The following is a 20,367-nucleotide window of genomic DNA, read 5'->3' as shown; positions in this document are numbered from 1 at the left end:
GTATTGGTGAATGCTAGGAGCTGGTGGGGGGGGGAGGGACCTGTGTATTGAGGGGTGCTAGAAGGTGGGGGAAGTTCTATGTATGGGGGGATGTTGGTGAGCTCTGTGTATTGGGGGTTCTAGGAGGTGGGGTAGCGCTACACGGAGGAAAAAGGGGGACCTCTGTTCTTGGGGGGGGGGGCTAGGGGAGCCTTGTACTTGGGGTGGGGAGAGGGGTGAGCTTTGTGCACTGGTGGGTGGGAAAAGAGGGGAGCACTGCATCCAAGCAACTGGGTGGGGGGCAATTTCCCAATCTTTGCCCTGGGCACTGATTGACCTTGTCCCGGTACTGCATACACAGAACTAACAGCCCTTTCATACTATATAAATATATATATATAATTCTTCCTAAAACATGATTAGGTTAATAGAACTTTCCATTACCAAGCTGGATAGAGTTCTCACCCTCCTGCTGCTCAGGTTTGCCTTGTCAAATGTACTTTTTATTTTAACCCTTTCATCCCCCCCAAGCAGGCAGCAGCCATGATTCTTTCCAGTCTATCACAACTTAATTCCCTTCTCCAGGGTAATGTGATGAATAATGCATGTGTCTGAGGCCACGTGACCCAGGTTTAGTCTGAATGATTCAGGACCTGTGCGTGCACATCCTGCCTCCGCCCCCTCCCTGGCAGCGACATAGACAGGAGACATGGAGCTCAGCACTGCCTGCTCTGCCTGCTGATTTCCAGGACTCGGTGAGTGTATGGGGGGGAATCATTCACTAGCCTTTCCTGATGCCGTCCTCTGCCTCCCCCTCCACTTCTCTATCTGTCACACCAGCTTGGGCTTTAACCCATTTACTTGCATTTGTCCAGTGATCTGCAGCTTGTCATCTTAATGCCATCTGCCTTATCCCTTGCAGTGATGCTGGCATTGTATGCAGCGATCTATATGTGTAGTCAATGGTGTCCTTATAATAATAGGCTGGAGATGGGCGTTTGCTTAGGCAGCTTCCACTTAAATAGCACTGTGTCCCAGAGGAAAGGGGACTTCTGTAGTCCCAGAGCATCCCCTGCCCCCACCACATTCTGCCTAGGATGAAAGTGTAATGTACCTGGGGTCACCCGGTCACACTATGGGTATCGCTTTTCCCAGTGCATCTGCATTGATGAGATAGGGCTGCCAATGTAAGATCCTGGGTGTCCAATAAGAGGGATGAATTCTTTCTCCTCGGGTCTGTTACATAGAGGGTAGAATTCCTCTAAGCAGGCTGATTATGTTACATGCAGGGTCCCTATAACTGCCCTATATATAATTAGAGGGGAGGACTGCAATACAATGATGATAACGTATCATACTGCAAGATTGCTGCTGTGGTTCTGCTCCCAGCAATGATTTGTCTTTTTATATTTCTATTAAAGCTAGGGTGATGATCTGCTAATATCTAATATATCTAATATCCATCTATCTGATTAAAAAGTTGTATGAATCCAGTGTATTTAGTAGGGGATGTAGTAGTAGTAGTGGTTGTAGTAGTAGTAGTAGTAGTAGTAGCAGTGTGTGGTCGTCTGCGTGTAACAGGTGAAGCCCAGCATTGTCTCTGGCTGTTCTCTCTGGATCATACAGTACATGGTTAATAATGACTGGCAGCTGGGTACAATTGTCTTTCTATCAAGTGTCATTATTTATTGAAAAGTGCTGTCAGTAGAGGCTCAGAGGTAGTTATTAGGCTTTATGTAATTGACATGGCACAGTGTTGTCTGCCATGAGAACATTTATTAGCTCCAGCAAGTCGTACTTCTTCAGAGCTCTCCACTGAATGCCACTGATCCCTATAGAGCCAGAGCTCTCCATTGAATCATATACATCCAGAGCTCTCCATAGACCCCTATACAGCCAGAGCTCTCCATAGATCCCTATACAGCCAGAGCTCTCCATGGATCCCTATACAGCCAGAGCTCTCCATAGATCCCTATACAGCCAGAGCTCTCCATAGATCCCTATACAGCCAGAGCTCTCCATTGAATCATATACAGCCAGAGCTCTCCATAGATCCCTATACAGCCAGAGCTCTCCACAGATCCCTATACAGCCAGAGCTCTCCACTGATCCCTATACAACCAGAGCTCTCCATAGATCCCTATACAGCCAGAGCTCTCCACAGATCCCTATACAGCCAGAGCTCTCCACTGATCCCTATACAACCAGAGCTCTCCATAGATCCCTATACAGCTAGCGCTCTCCACTGATCCCTATACACCCAGAGCTCTCCATTGAGTCCTATACAGCCAGAAATCTCCATAGATCCCTATACAGCCAGAGATCTCCATAGATCCCTATACAGCCAGAGATCTCCATAGATCCCTATACAGCCAGAGCTCTCCATAGATCCCTATACAGCCAGAGCTCTCTATAGATCCCTATACAGCCAGAACTCTCTATAGATCCATATGCAGCCAGAGCTCTCTATAGATCGATATACAGCCAGAGCTCTCTATATATTCCTATACAGCCAGAGCTCTCTATAGATCCCTATACAGCCAGAACTCTCCATAGATCCATGTGCAGCCAGAGCTCTCTATAGATCCCTATACAGCCAGAGCTCTCCATAGATCCCTATACAGCCAGAACTCTCCATAGATCCATGTGCAGCCAGAGTTCTCTATAGATCCCTATATAGCCAGAGCTCTCCATAGATCCCTGTAAAGCCAGAGCTCTCCATAGATCCATGTGCAGCCAGAGCTCTCCATAGATCCCTATACAGCCAGAGCTCTCCATAGATCCCTATACAGCCAGAGCTCTCTATAGATCCTTATGCAGCCAGAGCTCTCCATATATCCCTGTGCAGTCAGAGCTCTCCATTGCCTGTCTATGGGCGTTCACTGAGCTGTCCGAGGTGCTGAAGCTCCAGCACTTACCGCAGCAGGACAGGCACTTGTACTGCTCTTCTACTGCTATGGCTTCTGCATGAATTCTCCTCCGTACAGAAGGAAGGCGAGTTTTTCTGCTCTTTCTATCGTTGTATTAGTCTTTTCCTGTTTAATGTTGTCTGATAAATCTACAAGAGATTATTGAGATTTCATCTGCATAACAAAACGGTTTCCTGTTTTTTTCCGTTAATCTGCTGTATGGTCTTTTTTTATACTGGTGACATTGATTATTGTTTGTATGAAAATGCTTTAAAAACACGAATGCACAACAAACACTGGCATGAACTAGCATGAGGAACATAGGACTTCAAAGTGTATTTAATAACAATGTTTAAAGCCCAACTCTAGGAATTAGAAAAATAAATCTACCCCTGCTGTTTCCTCAGCTCTATGCACTGCAAGGGTTAAATGCTCATTATGGAGAATGTATGGAAACTGGAGCAGACAGTATCTGGAGCAGCTGTGCATGGCAACCAATCAGCATCTATCTTTAGCTTGTTCCGTTAAAGTGGAACTAAACCCCCCTAAAAAGCTGCCATGTTAGCCTCTGTTTGCATGGTGCTGCACGAGATCAGTTATGACGTCAGCCATTTGATGCAGTTCCGAGAGCACAAGCAACTTGTGGCAGCTATCATTCATGGCATGCCTTGTGTGTAACTGTTTTGGGAAATGGGTTTAGTTACGCTTTAAAAAATAAGTATGGCCATACTTCCCTTGTGGGTCACAGGAGTGCACTTACTTTTGCTCTCTTGTGACCCAGAATCAGCCAATAGCAGGTCATTGCCTGCTATCAGCTGATGTGGCAGAGCCGCTCCAGGTTTTGGGAGGATCCCAACAATATTGCTGCCTGACTGACAGCTGGCTTCAACTCTCAGCACACAGTTTAGAGCCATAGCCAGCGGTGGCCATCCGCTTTCCTGCCAGGTGCTCCAGTGAGCACTGCAGAAGCAGAGCAGAGAGCGGCGACTGACAGTCACCGCTCTCTGCTCTGAGCAGACTGAGAACTGAGTGATCAATGGTCATGTAATCACTCAGTTCAGCTGAGGGACGTATGTAGGTGAGTATGTAGGTTTATTATTTATTACAAACGTCTCTTTTAAGATTTGAAAATAAAAGATAGAAGCTGATTGGTTGCCATGCAGAGCTGCTCCAGATTATGTCTGATCCAATTTTGATAAATACCCCCCATTATGTATAGGGGTTCCAGAATATGGAGAAATACTTACCTTTTAATGTGCTCCAGCAAGGTCCCTATTACAGTGTGACTGGATATCCCAGCCATCTCTGTAAATGGCTTAAGACCATGGTTATGCTCCTGTCTTCTAAATATATAGTGAGAGCAGCAAGGGAAACCAACAGACTGGAGCTTCAGGTAGAGGAGGACAGCGCTGGAGGTGGCTGGGGGCGTGTAAGGTAAGTAATATTGCCCTAGACCAAAGAAGCATTTAATCCTTGTAGTACTGTAGGGCCTCACTGCTGGAGTAGTGCTTTTTTTCAAAATCCTGAAGTTGAGCTTTGAGGTCCCTTTCACACGAACGGTTAGAATTCAGCTTTTAGCCACTGAAAGAGGAACTTATTTACTGCAGGTAAATGCAGACAATGCATCCCTATGGCCCCATTCACACACTACGTTTAGCAACATTTTCATCACATACGGTTTTGTGCATTTAGGAAAAATAAAGTTGACAGCGTCCAGGAGCGATGTACCACAACTATCTGTATATAAATGCAGTTAAGCGCAGTACAAAGAAAAAATAAGTTAGCACTTGCAATACAAAAAGGCAAGTATTTACTACCGCAGCTAAACGCAGCTGCATGTAAACCCAAGTAATCGCATATAATCGCAATGTACAAATGTGAATAATCTTTGTGCCAGGAGTGTTGGAATTGCAAAATAACAAAACATGCTTTTACCAGCAGCACAACAATCGCCTGTGTGAAGGGGTCTAATGGAAACCCATGCTGAGTGAAATGTATGCCCTCCTAGTTGTTTGGCTGCCTAGCTGGTCCAATATCTTAAGCACTTTGTGGCAGCTGAGTCAGAACCAATATGGCAATTAGGATTAGGAGTCCTGATTTTTTTCCAAGTTTACTGGTAGTATACTTGCTCTGGGTCAGTGAACCAAGGTACTTACAGCGGACTATTACCGCCCCCACCTGCCTTTTCTCATTCCTTTAATACATCACTCATCTCACATAATTGGATAACAAAAAAAAAAATATAAAATCAATAAATATGGTTTCATGCCTAATCAAGGCATTTTTTCAGTGGGAATTGGGGAACGCAGTTCCGGCATCAGCACTGAATGTATGTAATGGCAAGGGGTATGGGGTGTCCTGGAGGGTCTATTGATGCTGGCTTCTGGGGGATCTTTTGTCACTGGTGGGGATCTGTTTTTGTTGGGATCTATTGTTATTTGGGGGGGGAGGGGCTGGCTGTCTTCCCCTGGTTTTTGCAGCCGTTTTGTGATGTCATAGCATATGTATATCATTGTGGGGTTGGCTGAAAAAAAATCCCAGAAGAAACAGGTGATCCCCTGAAGACATTAGATTGCAGTGTGGGACCACATGTGTAGCGGTGGAACTTCAAATCCCTGTGTTTTTTTGGGCAGAACCCAGGAAAAGTAGTCAGGTTCTCTAGTGAGGACAAAACAATTAAAATGGGTAATTAAAGGAGTTGTAAAGTCAGAAGGTTTTTTATCTTAATGCATTCTTTGCATTAAGATAAAAAGCCTTCTGTGTGTAGCAACCTCCCCAGCACCCCTAATACTTATCTGTGCTCCCTCTCTGTCCAGTGATGTCCATGAGTCCCTCGGCCATCCTGGGACTCTCCCTCCCGATTGGCGGGGGTTCAGTCATGGCGCCATTTGTTCCCGCGGCTGTCAATCAAAGTAAGTGAGCCAATCAGGAGAGAGAGGGGGCAGGGCCGAATGGCAGCTCCATGTCTAAATGGACACACGGAGTTACAGCTCGGCACGGGTGTCCCCATAGCTAGCTGCTTGCTGTGGGGCCACTCGATAGGAGGGAGGGGCCAGGAGCAGGAACAAGGGACCCGAGAAGAGGAGGATCCAGGCTGCTCTGTGCAAAACCACTGCACAGAGAAGATAAGTATAACATGTTTGTTATTTTCATTTTTTTTTTAAATGAGACTTTACAATCACTTTAAAATCTTCCCACTTTGTCCAAAATTAAAAGAACTAAAAAAAATGTTTTAACTTGAGCTCCGTTCTAATTAAAATATTTGCTGGTAATAAAAGGAATATTATCCTAAAGTGGTCCTAAAGGCAGAAGTTTTTTTTTATCTTAATGCATTCTATGCATTAGGATAAAAAAAAAAAAAAAAAAACTTCAGTGTGCAGTAGCCACCCTAATACTTACCTGAGCTTCATCTTGATCCAGCGATGTTGCATGAGAGACTCGGCTGTCTGGTACTCTTCCCTCCTTAATGGCTTGGACACAACAATGGGCACCATTGTCTCTCACTGCTGTCAATCAAAGTCAGTGAGCCAATGAGGAGAGGGGGGAGGCAGGCCGAGCCATGGCTCTATGTCTGAATGGACACACAGCAGTGGCTCAGCTCGGGTGCCCCCATAGCAAGCTGCTTGCTGTGTGGGCACTCAGCAGGAGGGAGGGGCCAGGAGCACTGGCGAGGTACTTGAAAAGATGAGGATCTGGGCTGCTCTGTGCAAAACCACTGCACAGAGCAGGTAAGTATAACATGTTTGTTATTTTTATAAAAGAAACACAAGACTTTAATATCACTTTAAGCATAATATATTGATATATTGTATATGTACACATGTATGATCATTTCAAGAAAGGTAGGATTACCAGATTTTTTGTTTTTGTTACAGCTAAAAGGTCTTTAATATTCACACAGTGAAACTTAAGAGTTTTGGTAACAACATGATAGGAAACTTAGCTGACTGCAGTGTCTTAATAGGAGCACGGGTATCACAGAACAGAAGTGAACTTTTACCTTGTACAGTAGCTGGACTTTCCTGCAGAAGCATTGACCTTCCTTGCTAATTTCCACAATATAATATTCCTGCTTCTAAATATAAAGAACATGTATTGCATTTACCAAACATAGATCATGACATGTGTTTCTTAGTGAACACAATGTACAGGGATATTGAAAATGGTAGTGACATAAACACACACATACATGTTGAAGTGGATAGGCCCAGTGTCTTTATTCAACTTTGCAAAGGAAATAGTGGAACCGCACTCAGGTAGATGAAAGCAATGGAAATACTTTTATTCTTCAAATCATAAATGGACAGACAGTGCAGGGAACAGGTAATCCAAGGTTAACGCGTTTCACGGCACACACGGCCGCTTACTCATAACACGGTTATGAGGCTTTCATCTACCTGAGTGCGGTTCCACTATTTCCTTTGCACTTTATCCGGATGACGGGTCTTACCAGCACCAGGTTGGACTGATACACCTGAGCAGCTCTGTTCTCCAATTATCCTTCATCTTTATTCAACTTTACCAACTATGTAACTCTATGTAATAATGTACAAAGAAACGTTGATACCTGTACACATTTGCTTCAGGCTTTATTCACACCTAAGCTGAGCAATTTTCTGGTGATTTGAGGTGTTTGCACATGTAAAAGAGTGTTTTACAAGTGTAATTCATGCTTCAGGGGGTTTTGTTTTAGCCAATGGAAAGCAGCAAAGGGAGGATACCATTTCATACATTCTAAAAAATGCATGAAATTTGCTCACAAAAAATGGAAAAAAATGGTTTTGCAATTTTTTTTTTATTTCTTTTAACCACTTCTGGACCAGGCCTTTTTCTGACACTTGTTGTTTACAAGTAAAAATCAGTTTTTTTTTTGCTAGAAAATTACTTAGAACCCCCAAACATTATACATATATAAATATTTTTTAGCAGAGACCCTAGAGAATAAAATGGAGATCGTTGCAATATTTTTTATCACACCGTATTTCACAGCGGTCTTACAAAAAATTCACTTTTTTGAATTAAAAAATAAGAAAACAGTAAAGTTAGCCCAATTTTCTTCTATAATATGAAAGATAATGTTACACCGATTAAATAGATAGATCAAAAACGAAGGGATTTCCAGTCACTACTTACCAACCAGCCAGCAACCAGCCAAATTAACCTGTCTAACAGTATGCGTTAAAAACAGGGGTTTAGTTGCACACATTTGCAAATACATGCGTAAGCTGCAGGCCGCGCCAAGGCACCCTGATATCTGCAGTCCCTAACTCTACCTTTAAAGAGTCTCCACAATGGGAGCACATGCATTCTGATGAGATAGATGGAGGACAGGTGACTGGAGGGAGCCCACCCCTCCTTAAAGGCGCAGGGTCACACTGAACACCCAGCACATAGCACAATGGCAGCGAAGATGTCAGTGCGTTGCCTGACCAATATAAACGTTATACGATATTGCAAAAAGTGGTCACCTCCTCCTTAAATAGATACCCAACATGTCATGCTTCAAAATTGACGATCGTGGCGACACCTCACATGTGTGGTTTGAACACCATGACCATTTACATATGTGGACACGTCTTATGTATGCGTTCGCTTTGAGATAACGGGAACGGGGCGCTTTCATTTTTTTTTTCCTATTTATTTTATCTTTTATTTTTTATTTTTACACTGGGTTTTTTTTTTTTTTTTAATTTTGATCACTTTTATTTCTAATACAAGGAATGTCAACATCTCTTGAATTAATAGAAATAAGCATGACAGGACCTCTTTAATGTGAGATCTGGGGTCAAAAAGACCTCAGATCTCACATCTTCACTAAAAAAGAAAAAAAAAGTAATTTTTTTTCATGATGAAAAAAAATAGGCTCTTAAAAACCATAGCTAGGGAGCGACGTATGCAGTCGCTCTGGTCCTCCAAGGCCATAGAGTCAAGTGAGGGCCATCTTGCCCTCACTCGACTTCCTGCCTGAGAGGAGAATGGACCGGATCATTTTCCCCACTGCCGGCAGGTCTGGTAAACAAGGAAAACTACTGGAAAGAGGCAGAAGGGGCACCTCTCCCGCCACCCTTATATTAAAGCGGACTGCCCGCTGTTTAAAAAAAATACCGGGGTGAGGGCAGCTATCTGCTGCCCTCACCCCGGTATTTAACATAAGTACCAACATAAATACACGGTGGGTGGTCCATAAGTAGTTAATTGAAAATTTGAGATGTATAGGTACAAAACATAGCCTTTGGGCATTCCCCGGCTAATACATAAAACATAGATCTACTAATAACATCTCCTATTATAGAACCCCCCCCCCCAAAAAAAAAGGGGGAAAGAAACAACACGCCTTCCATACACCTCGCTCTGTCATTCTCTTTTAAAATCACTTCAAGGGTTGATGAATTATAAGGAGATTCCTGTTCCCTCTCAACCATCAGGATAATGTATCGGAAGAATATTAACTCGTGTTTAGAATCCTACCTGAACAAATGTAATGTGAGTCCCTGCAGAGGAGTAAATTTGTTCATATCATAAATTAACCTTATCAGGGGGGAATGAATTCAGTCTGTGGACTCCTGATCATCTGTTGTACGCTCTGAATCTGTCCGCAAGAGCCAGACCTTCTCAAATTTCCTAGGGCAACCCTGGGACAAATTAGTAGCTTTGTATAGGGGTACAACCTTATTGATTAAATGCTTCCAGAAGGGCAGATTAGGGGCTGTGCCTGATTTCACTTGAGCACTATCGCCTTCCTGGCATAAAATAATAGGAGGCCCAAGAGAGTACGCATCGCCCTACTAACAGCTAGAGAGTCAACTAACCCCAGGAGGCAGGTTTTGCACATTTACAGCCAGGTGTTTCCATTACCATCTTTGGTGCCAACAAAACCCATTTCTGCTTCAAAAATAGCTCTTGGACCTTTTGAAGTGTCATTCTTCGAGCAAAGGGGCACTTAAGTGTTCATATGTGAATGTCCATAATTTAAAAACAAGATTTTATTTGCTGAGTGTTTTGGAGTTTTTCTCCGGTCCTAATGGGGCCTCAATGTGCAATCATTTGTATAATAAGTACATATCTACATGGCACAGTATCAAGAAATAGCATTTCTGTCTTGCAACACTGATGCCTTTCTACTGATTCTTCCACAGAGTGTTATGGGAATGATGAAGTGTTCATCCAGTGTTTATAAAGGATTCCTCTGGGTATTCCAGTGTTCTGAAGCTAGTAGCTTAATTGGCTCCAGACTAAAATAGCCACAAAGTTCCTACGAGGCAGGCAGAGTAGAATTTTCTAATTTGGTGGTACGTGGAATATTTTTGATATACTAAACCGTAAAGAAAATAGTATTGATAATATGTGCTTTCACATTACCTTAACCCCACATATTGTGTCTGATATCTGTGTAAACTGTGAGCAAAAATGTAACATGCAAAGATACTTTGTATCAGTAAAAATGAGAATTGAGGACGCTTGTAAAGAACAATGACACTTTGCTATGAGAGCCAAGGGAATAAAAGAGATGGCAGTGGTTATACACAGATACTCCTCTTAAAGTGGTTGTAAACTTAAATCTTTTACTTTTACCTATAGGTAAACCTATAATAAGGCTTACCCATAGGTGCTGTAATTATCTTCTAAACTTACACCGTTTAGGGGATATTTACTATATATGCAGCCGATGACATCATCGACACATGCGCTGTGTAGGAACGGTCACCTGGGCCATTTCCTTCAGAATCCTGTGCCGTAAACGACGGTTCCTCCACGGAGTGATCTCATTGTGGCTTCGGCCAGTCACTGGAGGAAGACGGGTGAAGTGATGACATCACATTGCTGAAATGCTTCGTTTTCAGGTAAGTTTCACATAATGTGCTATTATGCAATGCATACTAACACATTTTGGCTTTACCTTGCAGGTCTGAAAAAAAAGACACCCAGCAGTTTACAACTGCTATAATGTGCGCCAGTAAAAAGCTGTGGATTCCTAATTAAAAAAAAAACTCACTTAGGCTACCTTCACGCGGTCACGCAGGGTGACCTCTGGCGAGAATCAGTTGATTATTGCAGGCGGTACTGAACACTACTAGCAGCAGCTGTCAGATTTGTATTTTGTCCAAATCAATGGTCAACACCACCACTGTTCGCATGTAACTGCTCATCTCAGGGGTTACATGTGAACAAAATCTCTTACCAACCATAGACACAGACAATGCGCATCCAGGGTTGGCATTTCTGCAGGGTTATGGCTGAATACAAACTAGTCACAGCTATTCATCCAGTTTGAAGGGGGCCATAGCACAGTGTTGTTGTGTCAAGAGGCAGCGTTTAGCCTCCTCAGAACACAGCAAACTTTACACACCAATGCACCCATGTGAATGTAGTCAAAAAGAGTAATAGTATTTTATTCTCTTAAGAAATGATGTCCCCTATTATAATTTATTACTGCATAAATAGTAAGATTCAACATTCTGTTCAAAGTCAAACTGGCCTTTATTAGCTTTCACATAAGTGCAATAGAGTCAGTTTTGTAAATGGGTGCCAAGTGGATCACCTACAGCCCACAACCATACCCTCCTTACTTTTCAAAATAAATTACCCTAATTTTACCCTCTCCACTTCTCTCACACAAATTAACACTCCTCCTAAACATTGAGTGCATTGTCATAACCTTCACAATCTTCTCATGCACATGCTGCCCACTGTCATACCCTCTTCATTTCTTTTTCTCACCTACAGCCCACAACCATACCCTCCTCACTCTTCAAAATAAATTACCCTCATTTTACCCTCTCCACTTCTCTCACACAAATTAACACTCCTCCTAAACATTGAGTGCATTGTCATAACTTTCACAATCTTCTCCAGCACATGTTGCCCACCGTCATACCCTCTTCATTCCTTTTTCTCACCTACAGCCCACAACAATACCCTCCTCACTCTTGGAAATAAACTACCCCCATTTTACCCTCTCTACTTCTCTCACACAAACAAGGTATACTGTAATAACCTGCATACTCCTGTGCCTGACACATACTGCCTGCTGTCATACCCTTTACACTCTTCTCTTGCATATACTGCCCAATGCCGTGCTCCCTGCCCTCCTCTCCAGCACTGAATGCATGCAATCACACACTCTTCTTCCACACACACTGCCTGCCATCTTACCTTCTGCACTCCTCTCCAGCACTGAATGCATGCAATCATACACTTCTTCACATACTGCCCACTGTCATACCCTCTATACCAGGGGTAGGCAACCTTAAAAAGACGAAGATGTACCTGAACAACATGTGAGAAGTCAAAGATCACTAGGCACAGTGTCGCCCCTCACACCTGATTTAAACCTTTAATTGCCGTACTACTGTGTCGCAATCGCATGCGTTGCATGGAAATCATGGGTTTAAATCAGGTGGTGAGGAGGCAATATATCACCTCCTCACCACCTGTCAAACACACTTGGATCACTTTTTAGAAGTGCCGCAGTGCCTGCGGCACTTGTTAATGAGCCCTTAGTTGCATTCGGCAGCAGCACCTGTAGGGCTCGTTCACACGTAAAGTTGGGGGTGGTAAAATCCTGAGGTTCAGTCACTGTTTTACTGGCCCCAATCTCTACCTCTTTTAGTTGCTGAGGCAGAAGCTAAAGGTGTACACATGCTGCAGCAGGAATTAAGCCCCTTGTTGCTTTTGGTGGGGCCTACCACCTGCTAATCGCGACCCATTCAAGTAAATAGGGCCACTCTGCAAGTGCCCCACAGCTGCATGTTTCTGCGGGGTCCAAGGGGTTAAAATAGGTGGTAAGAAAGCAACACAATGCTGCCTGCTTTAACCCCTTGTTTACTGTACTACACAAGGTTGCAGGGCATTTGCAGAGTGGACTCATTCACTTGAATGGGTCATGCTCTGCAGGTGGTACACCCACCAACCATGACATGGTGTATAACTCCTGCTGCAGCTGCGACATATGTACACCCCTGGCCACTGCAGCTAAAGGAGGTACAGTTGGGGCAGGGGGATTAAAACAAATCTTAAATATGAGGTTTTACTACCCCCTAAACTGCAAATGTAAATGAGCCCTTACTATTCTGCACCCCCTATAAGGCTGCTTTCACACTGATGTGCTGTATTTTACCTGCAATGCAGGTGCAGTTCTCTGCGACTTTCCTGGGTTATCTGCACTTAGCCATAGACTTCTATTATATCCTGCAGGTGTGGGGCATTTTCAGAAAGCGCACCAGAACTCTTGCATTAAGAAAGTGAACCAAACCTGCTGGATAGTATAGAAGTCTTTGGCTAAACACAGCAAACCGCAGGAAAGCTGCATGTACACTGCACCCCTGATGTGGGTAATCCGCAGCACATCAGTGTGAAAGCAGCCTTATACTATTATGCCCAGTGTATTGCTTCACACTGACCTGAAGATCTCTTCTTTCCTGCTGCTGGCACCACTCTGGAGACCGCTTGAGACAGGAGCCTGCGCTACAGTGGAGGGATTGGATTATGAGGCTCTTGCTCTTCCCTCAACACTTCTTTCTTTCATGTGACCACTAAGCCATATATCTAGCATTGTTTGGAAAATTCTTTTACTTTTGCTAGTAGCTATAAAGCAAGATATTCACATTCCAGACGGTCTGAACAATAAAACAATTAGGCTTGATGCAAACTTGAGCGATGCAGGAACCAGTGTGATTCCAGTGCGGGTTCCCGCATCACATCTCACTTGCAGGCAGTTCACACTGCCCTCTGCGAACTGCTGGGGGTGTCAATGTAAAGTTAATGACACCCTTAAATTGGTTCGCTGATCGCAGTGCGAACTGTGAAATCGGACAGGCATTGGATCGCATCAATGTGAACACCCATGCGATCCAATTCCAGTGTGGACCAAAAGAAGGGTCGTGCACCATTTTGGTGTGAATGCGATGGGAATTCAGCCATACAAACTGTATTAACTTAAAGAAAATAATATTGCTGCGCCAAGTCTTTCATTGGAGATAAATAAATAAATAAATATGTTTGGTGTACAAAATGTTATCACAATAACTCTAAATCAGTCCATCAACTGTGATACTAAAGTGATAAATCAATTTCTGAGCCGTGACTATAAAATCAATAATATTAACAGTCCCAATCCTCAGTGAAAATAGCGACTGAAAGAAAATCAAACAATCTTCATCCACAAACGTGATCAAAAGTGCTGCATGCTTCACTCCAGGTGCTCCTAGTGACTAGTGACAGCAGCTCACCTTAGGAACAGACTCCTGAGAGTCAATACACACTCTGGGATAATCACTGCAGTCTGGTTTGCCTTCCCATCACCGCCTCCTGATAGTCCCTCCAGGTTTATATGGCATCGGTGTGGAAAAATAAAAGCAAGATCTAGTGCTCTCTGATTTTAAGGCTATTTATTAAATCATAAATGGTGAAATCGCACTTACATTTCAAAGCACTTCAGCAGTGCGGACTTATCATAGCATCAAACGCTGCCTGTGGTCTCCGGGAATCGACGTGATGACGTGCAGGCTCCTCCCCCGTACGCGTTGCGTCATAGACTTCGGGGTATGAATACTTTTTCAAAGCACTGTATGCCAGACTAAATTAACAGCTGTAGGAGATATCTCTCAATATATGTATTTTTCTTGAGGTTTTTGTCACTCCAGAGCTGCCTAAAGTCCTAAAAGCAACAGGCTTATTCATTATTATTATTATTAAAATACAAGATTTATATAGCACCAGCAGTTTGCACAGCTTCTTTAAAGCCATGCTAAGAGCACAGATTGTGTGCAAAGTGCAGTTACCTAGAACAACCAGAATATTTATTTTTACTGTAGTCAGGTCTTTTAAGAATTTTTTTTTTTTTTTTTTTAAAGGTAAAATTATTATGATTTGTTTGTATAAGCTATTGGTTTTTGTTCATCCTTAAATAAGCCAAATTGCTTCATTGGGTAAACATGGACATGCTTCTTTAATAGTTGAGTTTGTAAGGTAAATATTCCACAGCTGTGGTTTTATTATCCCTACCTTGTATATAGTATTCTGAAGCCTTATTAGGTAGATTTGAGTGAATGAGTCGGTGCTGCTCAGTTATCATTAGGGACATTGACCTGAAAGCAGAATAGACAAATGTCCTGGCAGATGGTTTGGAAACAATGGGTAAACTGAACCTTTTCTTTTGTCTTCTATTGTCAGTAAAACCAAATATATCCTTTATGCCCGTATTCTTCATAAATGACATCCCTGAGCATGGAAGCAGTTATCTCAGGTCAACAATTTACGTCAGCAAGTGTGTGCAGTTCAGTGTTCTTTAAACCTCACAATCACATTTACAGAACCAATACCTGTGCCTTTTTAGGTTTTTACTATATAATTAATACTTAACAATTTTTATATGCACACTGCCACTTCATGCAGTTAGTGTATTAGGTAAAAAAAATAAAAAAAACATCAAATATACAGACTATAGTAATAAAAAGAGGCACCAAAATTATCTCTACTACAACAATTTTGTGAATCTTGACTGATAGATAGATAGATAGATAGATAGATAGATAGATAGATAGATAGATAGATAGATAGATAGATAGATAGATAGATAGATAGATAGATAGATAGATAGATAGATAGATAGATAGATAGATAGATAGATAGATAGATAGATAGATAGATAGATAGATAGATAGATAGATAGATAGATAGATAGATAGATAGATAGATAGATAGTTTAGGTGGCTAGACAGATCAATTACACAGTGTATGTGAATGTTCTGGAGATAATTCAAACCATAGCCATCGTTACAACACACTAGGCTCCTATATTGTATGTGGAAATAAACATATTTAGTTTAAAAAGAAGCATTAAAATCAGTGAGATAAAAAACTAGATCCATTTGCTTCCTTTTCCTGTGACATACGGTAATTATGTACAATAATACAAACAATATAAACAATACAGACATAATTCTACAACATTTCATTTTTCTATGGTGTGTATTACTTTTACTGGGAAAAAAATAGAAAATACTTCCAGAAAACTATACTTAAAAAATAAACAAAGCTATTACAGCACATTTTATATACTGTGTATAACACATTTCTATAATTATTTTTAATATTTTCAATTTTTTTTATTTTTTTTATTTTTTAGGCCACCTACATTTATTTATAGACTTTTATTATTTATTTAGTCCTATTGATTGCCTGAACTTGTTGGGAACGTTGAAACAGAAAACAAACAGCTATGGCAGATAGCTGACAGTCATTGAATTTTTTTTTTTTTTTAGGAGGTGTCCTTCCTGCGCAGCTTTAGGCTCCATTCACACCTGGGCGTTTTTGAGCGTTTTTCAGCTCCAAAAATGCTCCAAAAAAAACGTTCCAAAACGCCCAAGTAAAACCCCATTCATTTAAATAGCCCCTGTTCACATCTGAGCGTTTTAACGCCTGAAGCAAAACGCCTGTAGCTGAAAAAAGTACATGAGCTTCTTTTTTGGCTGATTACCAGCGTTTTTGATAGATGTCAATGCCTGCCTCCAAAAACGCCTGAAAAAAACGCCTGAGAATCGCGGTAAAATCACGGTAAAAACGCGCGAAAACGCTACGCTCAAGTGTGAATGCACCCTTAAGCCCACCTGAGGAGTCTATGCTATTAGAGGCATTGTACAAAGGACAAAGACAGTGTGTGTGTGTGTGTATATATATATATATACACGAGTATATATATATAAATATATATATATACACAAGTATATCTACTTTTTCCTTCCTTGTATGGAGGCATTCTCATACTGCTGACAGTAATGATTTTAGCTCCCCAGAGCATGTCCCACTTCTACACCCTCCCAGAGACATTCTTCAGTCTCTGGTGTCCATGCCTCCTCAACAGAAATTCTCATCCTGCCCAACTCACCCTACAACTACACATATTGATTATTGAGCAATGTCCATCTGCACCTAAACAGATATGGTTCACTCGACAGTGTCAACATCTCAAGGGGATTTAGTTCTAGTCCCAGCAATCCACTATGTCATGAAAAATATAATAAAGGCAGATATGTTTGAAGTCCAACCTGCGTGATGATGACCATGGCTGTCCCCATAGCTACATTGTAAAAAAATATATACATTAAGGCACAGGATTACCAAGTGAAAATAACGGACAAAAGTCAGAATAAAGAAAAATGAATGTAGTCACTATATTTTAGGACTGGTAAACTGCAGCCAAGTACATTTTTTTTTATTTTTGGGTTTGGATACACTTTGAGAATAGACTGGGCCTTAGTTTATTTGTGAAAAGGCACACAGCTTACAAAGATAATGGCGCTGTGTTAATGTTATGGGGGATAGGGGGCCTCTGAGGTGACATCTGCCCAAGGCTCCATTTGTTCTCAAATTGGTCCTGTTCAAGTCTGTGCTCTAGCTCAGTGGTTGCCAACCTTTCAGACCTCTTGGACCACTAAATTTACAAATTTGAATCCGCTGACCACTAACATGAACTTTTACATTCCTTATACGCACAATGCTCCCACTATCTGCCCCCCTCCCCCTGGATCACATTGCTGCCTTATACATTCAATGCTCCTGCTCTCTGCCCTCTCCCGCATCACACTGCTGCCTTACACAGACTCATCTTTGGATCTCACCTCCTTATCCAACCATGTGCTCAAGCTCTGTGCTCCCTCCCACAGTCTGTGATCAGCGCTGCCATTGGAAGTCGCCTCCTTCTTCTCCTCCCGCTCTCTGCATTTCTTCTTCTCCTCCCGCTCTATACCTGGTGCCTCCCTTTGAGTGCACAGGAGCTGGAACTACAGAGGAGACATTGGGTATCAATGCATGCTGACAGTATTAATGTCACAGCATGCATTGAGAACAACACTGGAAACATTGGGGGGGCGGGGGGGTACATATCCACCATGAAGTTGATTTGCGGCAGAACCCCTGGGGACCATCAACATTTTTTCACAGTCTCCACAGACTTGGCAACCGCTTCTCTAGCTAATATGCAGGTAATCTTTCCATACTCTACACATCACTGTCTTTTAAGTCTGTACCTACGGGTGAGACTAGTTTATCACAGCTCCAATCTCATCTCTGGCTGCATCTTTGGCAACTTCTTCACCCTGTTTCCACATTCTCATCTCGCTGCCCACAGTGCCCTGATCCTAGCTCTCTGCCTGCTCCATGGCATTACACAAAATCTGCTACTCACTCATTTAATAAAGTGGTTGTAAACCTCTGAAATTATAAATAAACAAAGTATCTCCTTCTATGAAGTGAACCAGCCTCAATCCAAAGCACCTAGTGTGCTTTCTATCAGCTCTCTCTTCTCTCTGCTATCTGTATGAGTCACTTGTGACAGGTTATGCAGGCATCACAGAATCCCCAGGATGGCCCTTCTCCTGCACACAGCAGGTGATTGGTAGCCTCCCTGTTTCCCTATGAGACTGTGAAGCAGGGCTGGGGCAAGGGGTAGGAGGGGCAGCTGCCCTGGGTGCAATGGTTTACTGTAGGGATGGGGGCACCTTCTGTTACAAGGTTGACAGGAGTTGCGACAGCGGCAGTGATTTTGATAAGCGAGAGACTGCTGGGCGTAGCATTCCCTAAGTTTGCACATCATGAACAGGGGGGGGGGGGGGCGCAGTTTGGGATCTTTGCCCCGGGCAATGGATTACCTTGTCCCAGCACTGCTGTGTAGAGCATGGCATGTTTATTCTCTTCACTCCGGTTTCAGATTACACTCAACTCCCTTCTATATGCTGTGCAGTGCGTGACATCAGATCCCCGCCCCCTACCTACTGTAGCACAGAAAGGCTGTATAAAATGCCTAGAGGCTATAGAGGAAAGAAAGCCTCATATAAACAGGTACAGCTAGTGGCGTCATTAGGGGGGGGGGGGCAGAAAGGGACCATGGCCCCCCAACATTATGCTGTGCCCCCCAACAGGATCCCACCTCCTGTTGTGGGGTGACGGGTCGGTGAGCCCAAATTGCGGGTTCCCAACCCGCCATCCCCGAGCATTATTGTGAAGAACTGAGCCACACTAGAGGACGGAGAGCCGATGCTTCCTGTATAGTACCGGCTCCTGTCACAGGCGTGATACCAAATGTATTCCACCTGTGGGAGAATCGATACAGAAAGCATTGGCTCTGCTCTCTACTGCAGGCGCATGCTTCCTCCAGCACCGCTCCTGTCACACTCTGTTTGTGTCTCAGAGGAGCCAGTGGTACCAGCCAGCAGTACCCACCAACAGTACCAGCCAGCAGTACCCGCCAGCAGAACCAGCCAGCAGTATCAACCAGCAGTACCCACCAGCAGTACCAGCCAGCAGTATCTACCAGCAGTACCAACTCTGGAGGACAGCCAGCAGCAGCCACCAGCCATACCTGCCTGAGGGACAACAGCAGCCAGAGATACCTGCAGGAATCCTCAGGAAGAAGTGAAGATTGAGGGCAGTTGAGGTGCAGGTAAACCGCAGTGCATCCATGTGAAAGCAGCCTTAGGTCCCTTTCACACGATCGGTCCGATCGGGTCCACCTGTGTGTTTTTCAGGTGGACCCAATTCGACCCTCCATTCACCTTTATAGAGCGGCAGATGTAAATGAACTTGTGTCTATTTACACCCGCTTATCCCCAATCCGATCCACTTAAAAAAACAGAAGGGGATCTGTCCCCTTATGTCTGGGCAGATCGGATCGGAGGGCCCATAGAGTAGAGCCGGCTTTGTCCGCGTCTGCTCTGCATATGCTGAGTGGACACAGACCTGTCATCTGTCTGCTCCACTCATTGTGGCCCGCAACCGGTTATTAAGTCGCTAAAGTGGCCCTTGCTCCTTAAAAGGTTGGGCACCCCTGCTGTAGGGGCATGAGTCACGGATGGAGAGGTGCGCTGTAGCGGCCTTCCCCCTTAGTTTTGCCACAGTGTGTGGTGGAGGGAAGGAGTCCCGGATGGAGAGGTGCACTGTACTATAGCGCACCAGGAGACCCGGGGGGGGGGGGGGGAATAATAAAGATCTCCCAGTTGATAAAAGTGTTAAGACTGCCGCCACTGTCACTGCTGGCCTTAACACTTACATCACTGTGGTTGGCAGGTCTCATTATTCTTCCCTACCTTTTCCACGTTGAGAGCATGGCATCAATACTAGGCTTTATTACTGCGTAAACTGGCACAAATACTAGGCTTTTTTGCTGCGTAAACTGGCACCAGTACAATGCTTTTTTACCGCATAAACTGGCACCAATACTAGTGGTTATTGCTGCGTGAACTGGCACCAATACTAGGCTTTATTACTGCGTAAATTGGCACCAATACTAGGGTTTATTACTGTGTAAACTGGCACCAATACTAAGGGTTATTACTGCATAAATTGTCACCAATACTAGTGGCTATTACTGCGTAAACTGGCACCAATACTAGGGGTTATTGCTGCGTAAACTGGCACCAATACTAGGGGTATTACTGCATAAGCTGGGATCAATAATAGGCTTTATTACTGCATGAACTGGCAT

At 43.3% G+C, this 20,367-nt stretch overlaps 1 protein-coding gene across 1 annotated transcript in view; it reads left to right on the top strand.

Annotated features, from left to right (window-relative positions):
* Positions 1–609: 609 nt before the first annotated feature.
* SLC7A14 (solute carrier family 7 member 14) overlaps positions 610–20,367 on the top strand; it is a 107,823-nt gene continuing 88,065 nt past the window's right edge. The window contains exon 1 of the mRNA XM_082251952.1: positions 610–734. The gene's annotated coding sequence lies outside the window, so the exon portion shown is untranslated. The remainder of the gene's footprint in view (positions 735–20,367) is intronic.

Source organism: Pelophylax lessonae (genome assembly GCF_965119305.1).
Source record: "Pelophylax lessonae genome assembly, chromosome: 3".
NCBI classification, from domain to species: domain Eukaryota; kingdom Metazoa; phylum Chordata; class Amphibia; order Anura; family Ranidae; genus Pelophylax; species Pelophylax lessonae.
Note: the sequence above shows the minus strand (reverse complement) of the source record. Positions and strands in the feature narration are given on the sequence as shown.